This window comes from Hibiscus syriacus, unplaced genomic scaffold (assembly GCF_006381635.1).
Source record: "Hibiscus syriacus cultivar Baekdansim isolate YM2019G1 unplaced genomic scaffold, ASM638163v2 tig00111408_pilon, whole genome shotgun sequence".
NCBI lineage: Eukaryota > Viridiplantae > Streptophyta > Magnoliopsida > Malvales > Malvaceae > Hibiscus > Hibiscus syriacus.
In genome coordinates this window covers 654,849-672,041 of record NW_024063085.1, presented here as the reverse complement: position 1 = coordinate 672,041, position 17,193 = coordinate 654,849, and the positions used below count along the sequence as shown (strand labels likewise).

General features: G+C 31.9%; 1 non-coding gene and 2 pseudogenes across 1 annotated transcript; 2 read left to right on the top strand and 1 right to left on the bottom strand.

Annotated features, from left to right (window-relative positions):
• Window positions 1-3,711: 3,711 nt before the first annotated feature.
• Window positions 3,712-8,263, top strand: LOC120162809 (annotated as a pseudogene).
• A 454-nt stretch (window positions 8,264-8,717) lies between these two features.
• On the top strand, window positions 8,718-8,789 carry TRNAT-CGU. Its single transcript has one exon. It is a non-coding gene; the product is annotated as a tRNA-Thr (tRNA).
• A 3,214-nt stretch (window positions 8,790-12,003) lies between these two features.
• LOC120162769 lies at window positions 12,004-13,427 on the bottom strand (annotated as a pseudogene).
• Window positions 13,428-17,193: the final 3,766 nt, after the last annotated feature.

Here is a 17,193-nt window from a genome sequence, read left to right as displayed (position 1 = left end):
TATTAGAACGTCGGGATATGATTCTCCGGCGACTTCGAAAAACTCTCCGACAATTATGTTTCTCTCTTTTCATAATAAAAAATAATTTTATCTAAAATCTTTTTTTTTAATTTAGCTTTTTTTTTTAGAATATTTAAATTTGTGACATGATTTGAGCAGCAAATTATTAAAAGAGCATAGCAGTTATGAAGTGGACCCTTTAATTCTTAATATATGAAAAATCTGGATGGACCCCCACCCCTCATCACATTGTGTTACTGTTGGGCCTGACATACAGATAAGAAAAAGGTCCATTAAATCCATTTAAATGAATTAATTAACATTATTTATTTTTTTGATTATTTTGATATAGTATTATGGTAATATTTGTATCGTATTTAAGTCGGGTTGATTTATCAGGTTTAATTATTAATGTCATTAATAATGTTATTCATATTATTGGACCACTCATTGGATTAATTGATATTATTATTGTTGCCGTTGATAATTATGATTTTAATTAATGGTTGTTGTCTTGACTTGTCTTGCCTTGCCTCACAACTTATTATTATTATTATTAAGTTTAATGTAAAAATAACTACTCAAATTATACCTAAAGTAACTGTAGGTGTCTAAAGAATTTTTCGTTAAAAATAGATGTCTAATGTTTCTAACGTTATACTTTAGATATTTGGACCGTTAACATCGTTAAATTCTATCGTATCAGGCAAATAATATTTCAAAATTCTTTAAATAAATTTTTTAAAATTTTTATAGGCCTGACACATATCACTTAACGATTGAATTTGATGGTATGCACTTAAAAGTGTAACGTTCAAAAAGTTAGGCACCTAGTTTTAAAGAAATTTTTTCAAGTATCTAAAGTTAACTTTGGATGTAATTTGGATACTTATTTTTTCATTAAGCCTTATAAGATGATGATGTATTATGGTTGAAAAAGTTTTTTTTTCTTAAATAAATAATTTAGTTTAAGGTTCATATTAGTTTATTCATCATGTCATCAATCATCGTGAATTATTATGTCAACATTCTAACGATTAATAATGAAAAACACAAGTCAAAGGTTACATTATTATTTTTTTGAGTTGAAAGATCACATTGGATGCAAATAATTCAAGAATCCCATTAATTTTTAAGTATAAGAAACTATGTACCTTTTATCTAATATAAATTATAAAAGTATTTTAAACTTAAATTTATCTAATCAATAATTTAAATGTCAATATAATTGGTTTCGTATAGCAAATTAATGTTACATCAATCTGATTTTAATGAATAATAAATTTTAATTTTAATAAAATATAGTTAAGTAAATGTAATTATTTAAATATACTTACATATAAAAGAAATATAATTATATTTAATACAAATAAATCTGAAACTGATTCTTGAAGTAAAATTCATGTGACTTATCTTTCATGAATTTCCAATTGGCAATTAATTAAACATTTTTTATCCACTAGCTCTTTCTTAAACAATCAACTTAGTACATTAATATTTCACCAAGTACCTAGTCTTTGACTTGAGGAAGAAGTTTCAACATCGATGTTGAATTGGTCATTGAAATTTTAAAAAAAAATGCTTAAAATTCGGATATTATATCGGCCCGGTTTGAACCGATTCAAATTCATATTTATTTAATAATAAATCATTAATATAAATTACTCTCGTTTTAGTTATTATAATAATAAATTGTATTAAAAATAATTTTTGATGAATGTATACATAAATCGATTTGGATTAATAATCAACAAATACAATTATAGGAAAACTTTGATCACCACTCTATCTAATAATGGTGATGATGTATTCAAATATTACTTGAGTAATTTAGACACTGAAGTTGTAATTATCCAAATAAAGAAATTAGAAGAGAAAGGACCAAATGGACCTAAGTTTCATAATTTTGATGTCTTAACCTTTCGTCATTAGATCATTAATAGATTCGTTTAGTGGAATAGATTATTAGGTCTATTAAGTAAAATTTAATGTTCGGATATAAATATTATGAATAAAATAAATTAGATTAAAATGTCACTCGTATAATAGATTATATATATTACACTATTTATATTAGTAGATTAATAAATCAGATGCAAATAATTATATTAAAAAATAAAATTAGATTTCCTTTGGTCCAAATCAAATTTAATTTTAATCTTGGTTTTCAAAATTTAAATCCTATCTAATTGAAATTATTTATTATTTTCAAATATTTTATTAAGTTGTATTTCCTTATTGTCAAATTGCAATATTTTAGTGAAAAGAAAAGAGAAAAAGCATTTTTTAGTAACGCAGATGTTAACAAAAATCTACACGTCTAATTTGGTAATTGATACAATAGTTGATTTGTAATAATTTAGGTTAGTTGGTACGGTATGGATTATTATTTTTAAGGGTAAATTACCTAAAATGTGATTTAACTCTACAATGTGTATCAATTTTATTATTAAATTTTAAATTAATTTAATTTAGAGAAAATTATTTAAGATACAACCAAATTTTAAGTGTTAATTCGTTTATATTATCAAAATTTCAATCCTGCCAATTTTAACATTAACTTTAGTTTTCGCTTCAATTATGTTATTTCGTCGTTAAATATCTTATAAACATAACGTACATATCAATAATTCAAATTATTTAAAATTTATATTTTAAAAATAAAATATTATTTATAATATTTTTATTATATATACACACTAATATATACCAATATGATAAAGAAAGATGAGTGATATTTATAAAAAAAATTGAAAAAATCTAAACATAAACTAATGTTCATTAGAAGAAACAAACACATATATCATGTAAACACAATTATTTGAACACAAGATATTTAAAGAGAATAATACTCTCTTCTACCACTGAAATCACTTGATGATTTCACTTAGGGACAGATGAGGAATTTTATGTTGAATTTCTAAAATTTAAGAGATGACAAACTTATAAATTTCAAGGAATAAAACTTATTTTAATAAAAACATATAAATTTTTTAAAAAATATGATAATTTAAAATTTTATGAAAAATTACCAACTCTGTTGCGTCCCTCTAGATTCACATATCAATTATTATCATTTCAAATGATCTTCGGCAAAATAATAATATACACTTTCATCAGTTTAATAATAATAATAATGATTTTATTAATGGTTTTTTTTTAAATGAGTAATTATTTTATTAGAAAATTCACACGTAATAGTAGTTGATAGGAAAGAGAAGGCGAAATGGAATGCTTGTTGTTGTTTGATTGTTTTGTCTGAGTGGTGAGAGAATCACATGGCTATGGCATGCAAAGACAGCATTCTCACATTCATCCCTTTCCCACATGCATTCCTCAGATAAGATGACATCTCACCTCTTTCTCTCTCAATTTTGTCTCCTCTTTGCCCTATTTCTGCCTTTCTCCTCAGGGCCAGGGGAAGAAACAATCCCGTCACTCTTTTTTTTCCACAAATGCCTGTTTCCAATTCTGAAATGGCCTATTGGGTTGGGTCCCTTCCCTTTTCCATTTGGTTCGATTACTATGAGATTCTAACACTGGGCATTCTCTGGTTGGCCTCAAGGAGTAATCCTTTTTAAGTATATATATATACCGGTCACTGGAGTCAACTTTGTGGTTTCTGGGTAAGTTCTTTTTGCCTCTCTTGTGTTTGATCTTTCAAGTATATATATATATATATATACAGCAAAAGAGATTGGTTCTGGTTTCTATGGTGAAAAGAAGAGATAATGGCTGCAATACCCCTTGTTTGAATCAAGAAGGGGAGGAGAGGATTTAGGCTCAATTGATTGAAGAACATCATGGCTGCAAAACTTCTATATTCGTTAGCAGATGAGAATCCAGATTTGCAGAAGCAAATGGGATGCATGGTTGGGGCTTATCAAATCTTTGATAATCACCATACGCTTGCCACCAAGCGCCTCGGCCATGGGAATCTTCAAGCAGGTACCCTTGGTGTTTCCTTTTGCTGAAATCTACTTCACTTTTCTGTGATTGATGCAATATTTATATGAAAACTGTGTCAATTTTTGTCTTTTGTTTTAGTTTTAAAATTCATTGTCAACTGCATTGGCCTTTCTTATTGCAAGTGTTACTGTTACTAATCAGCCTATGCTCCAACTAAGGATCCATATCCATTTGTTTCGCAATAATTGACTTCCAGAACACCTAACAAACGCACTGTAATTGTCTTGATTTCAACTGTTTTCTATCTGTACAATGATGCATGAATGTGGAATTAGTACAGTGATTCAATCATTGTTTTATAGAAGCCGATTCTATCTAAAGCACTATCCCAGTTTTCTATTTTCATTCTTTGGTTCTTTGTGCTCTCAAACATTTCTTTCATGCATCTCTAGGTAATTCCCAATTGAACAATGGGATCCATGAAGGGGATTCAAATAATGCCTTTCATCGACAAACTGCTACGGTAAGTCCCCGGAAATATGCTCTGCATTTTCTCACCCCCTCTCCCGTCCCATCACCATTTTTATGTCATGTGAGATTGAGTGGATTTATCTTGACGCCTCGGCTGTGACTATGTTCACAAGAATCTCTCTGAAATTGCACGCTGAGTACTCAAATTGCTTCTTCAGTTACGAAAAAGTTTATTAGGTGATGCCATTTTTGTATGGAAATCTGTCCTTACAATCTTTTGATTTCCAGGAAACGAACATAAACAGAAGTGGGAGTGAGAAACAAAGGATTTCGACGGAGTCTTCGAGAGCCTCTTTTTCATCATCACGCTCATCTTCCTTCTCATCACTGGAGTATAACAAGACGGCTCAGCAAGAGGTCCCTTTCCCCAAAACTCCTCACAAGGAAATGGTCATGGACCAACCAAGTTCTCCGCATGTAGGGTCTCAGTGCATCGGCCTTCGAGATGTGGTCAAGGAGTCGATGTATAGAGAAGCCAGAGGACTATTGGTTCAAACAACAGCCAGAGAGGATATATCGGGTAGTATGGTGAAGCATAGAGATTCGCCGAGGCCATTTCAGCTTCCTAAATCAGTGGATGGGTCTTATGGTGTCGGGATCAACGGAAAGCAAAATGTGAGTGATGATTTGAAGGAGTCTCTTAGAGTTCTTGCTATACTTCGGGAAGCACCTTTGTACTACAATAATGAAGCTAGGGAACCTCAAAGATCATCACACGAAGCAAATGGTTCATGGAACTTGATTTCAAGGGACGCTAATGCTCCTCGATTTTCTTATGATGGAAGAGAGGTTAATCATTTATCTTCCGAATCACGAGACACCTTCAAATCTGCACCAAAGCTTAAAGTGCTGCCAAGACATTCTTTGGATAGTTGTGAAAGGTCAATGAGGGGTTCAAGTCATCTTACGGAAAGTTTTCATAGTATTGGCAATTTGGACGGCAGAGTTACTAATCCGCCACAATCACTGGGACCCCAGAAGCGCCCTCCTAATGTTATAGCTAAGCTGATGGGCTTGGAGTCGTTTCCGAGTTCTTTCTCAGCCGGTGATGGCCAGTTGGGTGTTAGTAAAACCTGCTCGGTTGAAGATAACTATCCTTTCTTACGGTCACTAAGAGCAAATGATCCAAGCAGGCCGACCAGAACTAACTCCATAAGAAGCTCATTGAAAGACCCAGCATCACCGCAGTGGAAAAATCCTGATTTGATCATGAAACCTATTTCTAGTTCAAGGTTCCCGATTGAGCCAGCACCATGGAAACATGTCGGTGGAAGTCAAGGCTCTCAGAAACACCCTCTGAAACATGTAAAAGTTCCAGTCAATAATCCAAATACTTTCCCTTCAGTTTATAGTGAGATTGAGAACAAATTGAAAGATCTGGAGTTTAAACAATCTGGAAAGGATCTCAGAGCTCTTAAACAGATAATAGAAGCAATGCAAGCAAAGGGACTCCTTGAGACTCAGAAAGAAGAACAAGCGGAAAACTTGGCGACTCAAAGAGACTATGAACCAAAATGTACGAGCCTCAGTCAGAATCCGAGAGGCCACCAAAGTCCACTGAACACTCTTATCACATCCCCTAAAATAGGTTCGGAGTCTAATAGAACATATGAATGTCCTATTGTGATCATGAAACCTGCAAAACTTCTTGAGAAGGTTGGTATTCATGCTTCAAAAGTAATCCCGATAGACGAATTTTCAAGTTTTCCCAAGGTTCAAAGTGGCGGGCCTGTAGATAACAAAAAAGGTTCGACAAATGGTCGAGCAGCTCGAGATTGTACTGCCAGAAACAGTTGTAGTGGTTCTGCTTTCAGCTCTAAGAGAGTTAGTAGCAGGAATATTAAGGCCATACAGTTTTCAATGAAATCTCCAAAAGAAAGTACTGCAACTTCAGTAAAGAATTCAGGACAGGCGAGCCCGAGACTGCAGCCGAAAAAGCTTGAATCGGATAGGCGATCTCGTCCACCTACTGTACCACCTGATCCAAGCAAACCCAGAAGGCAATGCCACTGGCATTTGTCTGAGTCGGGTACCTCTGGTGGTAAACATAGACCAAAATCTCCTGACATGCAGCAGTGTGGTGACCAACTGAGTCAGATAAGTACAAAATCGCGGACTTCAAGTCACCAAGGAGGCGACATTTCTCTGCAGTCAGAAATCAGTATTATCTTGCAGTCAAAGTTAGATGTGGAAGAACCCAGTCATGAAAGATCTGTCCGGATCATTGCTAGTCAAAGCCCATCCGTGAAGGCTCCGAAGTGTTCAATTTCCAGCATAATGCCGAAGGTGACATTTTATTTACAGTCTTTACAGTTCATTCAATTGTTTTTCCGGTTACCTTATATTAATGTACATGCAGAAATCACATTTGAGAATTGTTGAAGATGAATTGATACAAGAACCTGCCGTGGTTGCTCCGGAACATCCAAGTCCAGTTTCTGTCCTTTACACCTCGTTTTATAGAGATTATGAACCATCTCCAGTAAAGCAGATATCAAACACCTCTGAAGGTAATAATTCTGTCTCCTAAGATACTTGATTTGGACATATAAACTGTTGTGAATTAGATGCGGATGCTGCTCAGTTTATCCATTCAACGCATTTTTTATTTTTCATTATCAAACCTTTTTTTGCATACCAATATAAATTTTTAAAGCAATGCATAAAAGCAACACATTATCATTGTACTCAGATTAACAAGTACGATAGCCGTCATCATTTCATTGTGGTCGCTACCATTGCTACTGTTGTAAATATAGTAAAACCCTTAATACTTTTTGAGCATTTATACCCCCTCCGGACCACATCATCCCGAAAGAGGCAAACAATTGTCGCAAAGGGATCAATGAACTTAAACTCTCACTTGACTATGCATTGTATCAGGTAATGGTGCTGAAGGTTTGAACAAAGATCAAAATGACGAGCAATGCAACCCTGCAGATAAGTGCACGGCTAACAACGTTGGGTCTGGTCTTACATCCGAGATTAATCGCAAGAAACTAAAGAACATTGAGCATTTGGTCCAAAAACTTAGAAGACTGAACTCCGAACATGATGAAGCCAGTACGGATTACATTGCCTCTCTTTGTGGAATACAAATCCTGATCACAGATATATTTCTGAAATATTATTAGCCTCTGGTCTTCTACTGAAAGATCTCGGTTCTGGCTTGACAACATTTCAGCTCCATCCATCAGGCCATCCCATCAACCCTGAGCTGTTTTTAGTTTTGGAGCAAACCATATCAAGCTCTTTGGTATTGAAAGAAGAGAGTGATACCGGAAATGTTTCCCATTCAAAGCCGGACCATGAAATTCCATCGGAAGCTTATATTTGATTCTGTTAATGAAATTCTAGTGGGGAAGTTGGCTCTATTCGGAGCATTTCCAGAGCCTACAATAATATTGGGCAAGTTGGCAAAGAAGTCCCTCACTGCACATCAGCTTCTAAAAGAACTGTGCTTCGAGATCGAGCAACTTGAATCCAGGAAAGCAAAGTGTGAACTGGGGGAAATGAGGATGGCCTGAAAAGCATATTGGGAAGAAGTAATGAGTCGATCGGAGAATTGGACAGATTTGAATGGTGAGATTTCCGGGATGGTGCTCGATGTTGAAAGATTGGTCTTTAAAGATTTAGTTAATGAGATTGTGATTGGCGAAGAAGGTAGCTTACGAGCCAAGCAAAGCAGACGGCGGCGGCGGCTGTTTTCCAAGTAAACTATTTGCAAATGCCTTATAATTCTTCTTCATTCACCCATTTGTTTTCCTCATGAAAGCATAATAATAATTCGAGGATAAGAATTAAGGCAGTGGTGTTTTATATCATACTCTCTCAGATTGTGACAACATTTATTTGTATGAAAACCCTTTGTATATGAACTAATGTTATATGGTAATTGTCTCCTCATGCTCTATGTTTGGTGCATTGGCTGCACTGCTTAGTTCAATTCGATCAGTCGATGATTGAATCGAAAAATTACATAACTGTTCGAAATTTGTGTACGTGTATTCTTAAACATGCCTTAATTGTATGAATACAGGGCAGTGTCCACTCAATCTGCGATATACACGATTTGGATAAGTTTAATCATGCTTTTAGTTTCAGGAATTTAATCTCGATTTAAAAATTAAAGTCTAATTAATAATACTATTAGTGGACATTTTATTTAGGTTAATTATACGTGGTATTTTAATAAACATTATCAATTGGATTTTTTGAATTAGAAGAGAACTAAATCTATAAACTTAGAAAAAAAATTAATACTTTAATAGACAACTGCCTCCGTAGCATAGTGGTAGTGCGTTCGCTTCGTAAGCGAAAGGTCGCGAGTTCGATCCTCGCCGGGGGCTTCTAAAGTTTTATTTTCCTTTTATTGAAATAAAAAGGTTTTGGGCTTGGGTTGGGACATATTTAACCTACACATTCAGCCCATAAGAAATATTCCTATTTTAATCTTTATGAATTTGTCACATGAACTAGTAAAATAGTTGATACTTTTTTAAAAAAAAAAATAGCAAATAAATAATTTCATATATTATAATATTAAAAATTCGATAAGATCCAAATAAATAATTATTTGTGGATTTATTAAAATTGTTTAAAAAACAAATTATTTACTCGGTTTGATTTAGGTTACTAATATAATAAATTTTAATTTTATTATATATATATATATTTTAAAAACATTAAGTACCTAAATTTTGAATTATTTCACATTTTTTTCATTGCATTTCATTGAATTATAGCCTATTATTTAAGGTTGGAACATAATGCTAAACACTATTATTAAATTCACAAAAAATTAACAAATTTTAGATTTTATGATCAATTAAATCATATATATATATATCTACTAAAATTTGTATATTTATAATAAAATTATATATATATATATATATAGATAAAACTAAAGTAAATACAAAATAATATTTATTTAAATACTCTTAATCATTGAACAATCAAAGCTTATACATCTGACATTTGCGACCAATTATCTTTTAAAACTTTTTAACATAGATAAATTTAATAAAAATAAATTGCAAAAAATTAACTTAAATATAGTAATAAATTAATAATTCATGTAAAAAATACAAACATTTAAATTAAATAAACATAATTACATCTAATGTATAATAAATTTAATGCCAAAAAAATTGAATTCAAAGAATTCATAATCATACATACAAGTTATATCCGATAAAAAATATAATTCAAAAGATCAAATGTACAACAAATTTAAATCATAAACATTTAATTAATTAACATAAATCGAATATTATCAATAACAGGGAAACTACACTTTTAATATAAATTATTGTTTTTGTTTCCTTTTGTACCTGAACTTTATTTTTTTTAAACTATACTTAATGCTTAATTTAGGTTTCATTTTAGTATCCATCATTGAAAATTTAACGGTAACGTTGATATGTCACCCTAAGGTAATATCACATCATCATTAAAAAAATAAAAAAAATATCATGTCAACAATTTTGTTAAGTTTTTAAAGCCGAGTATCAAAATGAAACATAAACTAAATGTTAGATATAATTTTTTTAAAATAAAGTTTGATTACCAAAATGAAAAAATTGTAATAATTTAGGTACAAAATTTATAACTTACCCTAAATATTATATATACATATATATTTGAAGCCACCTTTAGATCAAATAATAATAGAAAATAGTAATTTGAAACAAACCTTTTAGTGAAGTTCGTCTTGGATCCTGTGACAGTCAGGTTCAGACTGTTTCATTTCAGTCTTTCTTTTCTGTTCCACACTCCACTTTATCTCATTTTTTATTATTATTTGTATTTAGTTTTGGGGATAAATTACACCAATTAGTCACTATACTACACACACATATACTTTTAACCATTGAACTATAAATATTTTAATCAACGTACTAGACTCGATATAATTTAAAATTTAGTGATTAATGATATAATTTATCTTAAATTAGATCAATATATACCCAATGCCTTAAAATGATACATAAGGTGTTAGTTAATTTTAGGTTTCGAAAGGATGAGTAAATGCAACCATCTATTTTCACTCATCTAAAGGGTTTAAATTTGTTAGTATTAGTCGTTTATTTTTACTCATCCCACAATATTATATATAAATAAAAAAATTACATTGCGTAATTAAGTATTGTACATCACTACTTATATATTTGTTTCAATGAAACTATAATTCAAAACCGTTATGACAGTGGGTTTTCATGACATTAATACGAGTGCATATATGTATCATGTTCATACATTATACCGTCAGGAGGGTAGAGTAGATTACAACCGACAGTGCCAGAAGGAGAGGACGACCAAGGAGGAAGTGGGTAGAATGCTTGAGATATGATTTGAAGGATTTAGCCCTTACCGAGGACATGACCTCTGACAGGAAAGTATAGAGACTTAAGACCAGGGTAGCCGAGTAGTGTGGGTCACAACCATAGGGTGTAGCATCTCTATCTTTTTTTTTGCCTTTGTAGTTATTTCCATTACTTTTACTTTTTATACAGTTCTTATTGGAATTTATGAAGGATTAGAATTAGGGTAGCGGAGTAGTGTTGCCTTAGTTTAGGATTTCACCCATTTGACTTTATATCTTTTCGTAGCTTGCTATCGCTGACTACTGTGTATCATTTTCTTCAGTTTCCTCTTTTTAAATTTAGTCGGAACTTACGTTTCTGTCTATATGCAGAGATTTTTACGCAATGATTTATTTGCAGGGATTACTTCCCATTACAGATGCTTATATGAAGACTACTAGGGATGGCAATGGGTCGGGTCGGGTCGGGTTTTTGGGCCACCCGACCCGACCCTAGAAGAAAGGGTTTTTCACCCGTGACCCGACCCGACCCGACGAAATTAAGGTTTCACCCGACCCGACCCGACCCGAAATAATAATAAAAAATTTTTTATTCAATGAAAACAGTGACTTAATTGAAAAAATTATATATGGAGGGACATTATTGTAATTATCCCTAAATATATAGGATAAAATTATATATTTTTCGGGTCGGGTCGGGTCGGATTTTTTTCACCCTAAACCCGACCCGAACAGTACATTTAAAAAAAACCCGACCCAACCCGAAATTTTTTAAAAAAAATCCGACCCGATCGGGTCGGGTCGGAACCCGTCGGATTCGGGTTGAGTTGCCATCCCTAAAGACTACTGTGTATAATTTTCTTCATGTTTCCTCTTTTTAAATTTAGTCGGGACTTACGTTTCTGTCTATATGCAAAGATTTTTACGCAGAGATTTATTTGCGGGGATTACTTCCCATTACAAATGTTTATATGAAGACTACATATGAAGTCTATTCAACTATGTATTTATTTATTTATACATGCACGTATTTTATCTATATTTTTAATTTTATGACTGCCAGAAGTCTGCTACGGAAGCTGCTCTCTACCTGGCGTTGGGGGCAGCCCACTATCCTACCTCCCCTTACCCCATTATATATAAGAATTAGGGTTTTGTTGTTGTTATTTAGCAAAATATAATATAAAAAAGTTGATTAAAACACAAAAAATTAATGGCATATTGCCAGAGAAAATTCAAAGTTCTGTATGTGTAAAGAAAAAAATTGCATTTAGAAGCAATATATATATATATATATTATATATATATATATATATATAAATCCTTGAGGAACTAAAATCAGTATTATGATCCTCACCTGCATGACTTTGATCGTCGTTTTGTGTTTGACTGAGGCCTGCAACATTTCACGTTTTCATGAGAAATATTTTCATGGAAGAACAACTCACACATGATGGGATGTTTGAGTTCAATAACGTGGAATGATTTATTATATCACCTGTCGCCGCCGTCCCATACGAAGTATACGACGGAAAAAGTGACGATGCGCCGAAAAATAGCTGCGGCGAGATGGAATGTGCCGACGGTAATGGCGGACAAGCGTTGCCATTGAAGTAAGTTTCAGGTTGGTGATGGAATCCATGGCTTCCGAACTGAAACGAGGACAAAGATAAATTTGAAGAAGGCTCCCAATGGTAGTTATTGTAAGTATTGGAAGGCATGGAATTGGATGCCCCGTTGTTGAACAATCCAGGTATGGCTGGACCATGATTGGTTAATGGGAAAATCAGTTTTTCTTGATTTTCTTGCTCTTTGATCCATTTTCCCTTGGTATCTGCAATATTTTCCCTTTCAACCTGCATGTTTTTCTCTTCAAATCCCGTGCATTGATGATCTTCTTCTTCATGTTCCCCTCCACAATCTTTCATGAACATCAAATTTGGATCTAAAAAAGGAGCAAAAGAAGATGATTGGAATGGATTGTGTGCCATCAATGGCGGATGAAACTGAAGTGGTGGGAGCTTATCAATATCATCTTTGGTTGCTTCAAGCAACCAATCCACAACTTTGCTAGGCTGGTTAAGGCCTAGCCGGTCTTGCAAATCATATAGTTGAATTGCCGTCGGCACCGAAAGCCTTATCGACGGTCCCTTAGTCCCCTTATAGTACAAACTTTGCTATGCCGGTCTTTACCGCCGAAAGAACGCGGCACTCGGACTATCCTCGGATTCCGAAACCCCGACCACTGCCTCGAACTCGATGGCACCTTCGAGACCTTACTTCCGTTGCCGTTGATTTCACCTTCTTGCTTTGCTTGAGAACAACCCTTTTCTCTTGAACTTGAAATCATCTCATCATCATTCCAAAGTCATATATATTGTATGTATAAAACTGAAACAAGGAATGAATTAGCCTGTAATTAGACGGCAAATAACTTCAAGATTCAAATAAGGGCATGAAAATACAGTTGTTCATGAGAATCCAAGGATGTTTTCCCATCTCAGATGACATACATGCAAAATTTCAAATATTAGGTTATAATTTTCAAAGTATACATATACACATACATATACATATACATATACATATATGAAACAAATACATCTTCTTGCACAATAACTTACATAACTGACAGATCAAAATGTTGCAGAACTTGGAGAAGATCAATGATCAACTTGATTTTTGACTGTGGAAGCTTCTCTTAGGTATTCTCTCGGAGCTTGGAGTTGAAGGACTTAAAGCTTATTGAAACAATAAGAATATAAACCCTAGAAAAAGGAAATCACAGTTGCAGGAATGGAAAAAGATGCTGGAATTTCACTGTAAACACATGTTGCTTGGTAATGGAGAAAGGGAAAGGTAAGACGAATCCGAGTCCCACACTAATCGACACGTCGATATAAAAAAGAATATAACAACAGGATTTAAATCTCCATAAAACTTTGTTTCTTACCACACACTGAACAATCACCTGTTTAATTATGAATTATTCAAGTTTTGAATAGCAAAAAAAGTAGATGATTAACTTCATACATACATACACATGCATACATATAGACATATATATTGGGGACCATTCGGTACATATTAGAAAGAAAAAAAGAAGGCTTATGCTTTATTGGCAACTGCAAATAGCTTTATCATGCAATGCATGCCTAGCTTGCTAGATGAGTTGAAACTGAAAACAAATAAATACCAACATAAAAGAAGTTGCTTAATCCTTAAATCCCTTTGATTAATTCCCTTTGAAACGAGCTAAAAATTAGGGTTCATATTGGAAGGGAAATTTTTTATAGATAATGTATTTGGTGACAGTAGAGATAAGTATATAGCTAGGGTTTGCATAGGAGGGACCAAACATAGCTAGGGTTCTTTAAAGCATCTACAAATTGAGTAGAATTCAAGGACCACTTACATCTATGGCTGCACTGAGACTCTTACACCAGACAAGTTGGACTTTTAATTATATTAACTTTACCTATTTATAAAGTTGTTATAATATTCCAATATTAAATATATATGTATACTTCTTCGCATTTCTCACCATTTAACTTCGGTTTGCAAAATAGATATATTCCAATATTACTAGTTATTTGAGCGTTTATTGTCAAATGATTAAGATTTTTTTTTAACAGATACTACACTACCCTTATAAACACCCCTAGACTAGAAAAAAACATCAGTTTGTAAATCATTTCATTCTTCATTACAATACGTATGTGTGTGTATACATACATGTAACATATATATATATATATATCTAAAAATCCCTATATCAGACAATAACTTAATGGAATATGGAGTTTTGGAAGATGCTCTGCAGATCAGAAAAACAGTGCATGCATTATGCTACTTAGATGAATACACACACATATAATTATACATAGGGTTCCAAGCATTTTATCTGAAAATAAAAAGAAACAACATCCCAACACGAACAACATGAAAATCCAAGAACTGTATGCATGTTACGTTTGTGTATATATATTTAGAAATGGTGATCTTCTGCAAACTATAGTGTGTAAGCTTGCATTTTGAAACCAGTACAAAAGCTGAACTCAATTTATATCCGAATTGTATCGAAACCAGGGAAAAATTTTAACACTTCGAGGAACCCTATGAAAACTGCAGATACATCCTCAGCTTTGCAGGTATATATATATATATATATGTATGTATGTACGTGTATATGTGTTCAAGGTTCTTTGGCAATGCTAATAGAATTTATACAGGAAATTAAAATGACCAAATATTTTACTAATTCTCAAGTGGAGTAATTAAAAGGTAAAGTCAATGGCTCAAGTTTCCTTTTTTAAACCATTAACAGTATTGGTGAAGAGAAGTGGGGGCAAAAACAATAAAGCCCTAATTGGACAATTCCCTTTATTATGATTATCAGACTAAAATGGTCCCTGCTTCAGACAGACACACACTGTTGTGTTTCAGACAGCCATTAATCTCCTCGAACTATAAGTTGAGATCAGTTTAGTTTATTGTTTCATCTCCATCATGCATTGATCCAAATCCAATCTTTAATGGTTAATTTTCACTATGTAATTTCTTTTTTTATTGTTATATAGTTATGTATTGAATAAAATTTTAATTGAATTCTAGTGTAATTTTAGTGGTTGAAGGTTATTAAGTGATCAATTTTAATGATTAAAGATTACTAAGTGATCAATTTATGTAGACAAAAATTTTAAGAAACAAGATTTCTTAGTGACCAAATATTTAGGTCTATAAACATAAGGTAGCCTTACCATTAGAAAGAAAAATTACTAAAGATCCTTATATGTAATTGTCGGAATCGTCTTTCGGGTGAATCCCAGAATTGGGCTTCAACTTGGATTAAATGAATTGGAGTCGCCCCGATCATTTATTTAAAACAAATGAGTTGATCGGATACCCTATTTCTTACATGATATACGTCTTTCCAAAGATGTGTCGGATTGGAGTTAGTTACAGTCAAGGAACGTTAACACCCTTGAATGCCCTTTCGGTACTACGTAATTTTCAGTTGTCTTAAATTAAGAAATTGTAATTTAAAATTAAAGGTAAAAATACGATCTCAATTACTTACCTTAGATAGTTTTAAAGGTGTACCCTTAAGAGAGTCAAGAAACGTGATAGTAAAAAATGAAAATAAATAGAAAAGAAAATAAAAAAAAACAACTGAAATAAAAGAATAAAAAAAGAGTGGAGATAAAAATGAATACAATAAGAAAAATAAAATGAAGAAAAAAGAATAATAATGATAATAATAATACATAATAAACGAGTAAATAAAATAAGAAAAAATAAAAATAAAAAACAAATGTAAAGAAGATAAAAATAAATATAAGGAATAAAAATAAAATGAAATAGAGGAAAAAAAAAGGTAAATAGAAATAATAAAATATAATAATAATAAAAATAGTAAGTAAAGTAATAAAAGAAAATAAATAGAAGGGTAGAATAATAAATAAAATATATGTAATAATAAATAATATTTGCAACAAATAAAAAATAAATAGAAAAATGTATATATATATATATATATGTATAGATAAATAATAGAGAGAAAATATATATATGGTAGGGAAATAAAATAAAATAAGATAAAAAATATATAATGAATATGCATATAATAAAAATGTTTTAAAAAATAATAATAAATTTTAAAAAAAAGATAAAATAAAACAAACATATAAAACATAATAATAATAATAATAATAATAATAATAATAATGAATTATATGACAATAATAGTAAGAAAAAAAATAAAATATAAAAAATTGAATTTTTTAAAACTCTTCCCTTCCTCTTTTCAAATGTCCGAACGATTTTCACAAAATAGCCTAAGGGTTCCGTAGATCTAAAAAGTTAATTTCGAAAAAAAAAAGCTCCGGTCATCGGCCTTTTGAGTTTTTGTGATTTTACAAATCGAAAGCAAGAAACAACGACACATGCAAGCCTAACAATCGAAAAAGGTAAGTTTTTTTTACCTTTGTTGCCTTCGAAACTTTGCAAAAAAAATGCTTTGATTGTTCCAAATTTTCTGTTCGTATTTCGTCTATCCATTGTGTGTTATAATAGTGAGTTACAATGGCTATTTATAATGCTTATGGATCCTATTTTTAGGAGTTTGAATCATAGTAAAATTCTATCATATTTTTAGGAGTTTGAATCATAGTAAAACTCTATCATATTTTTAGGAGTTTGAATCATAATAAAACTCTAACGTTATGTTTATTTTCTGAATCCCACTAAATTGTGGTTGTTGAGAGTGTTGTACCCGAACGAAAAGGTGTGTTGACAGTAATATGACCCTTTAGTTTATTACGAATTATGAAATATAATAATAAGCAATCGATCATAAATTACAAAGTAAAAGAAATTGAACAGTGAAAAATCTTTGACGAGAAATTCAAAGGTAGAGGAAAAAA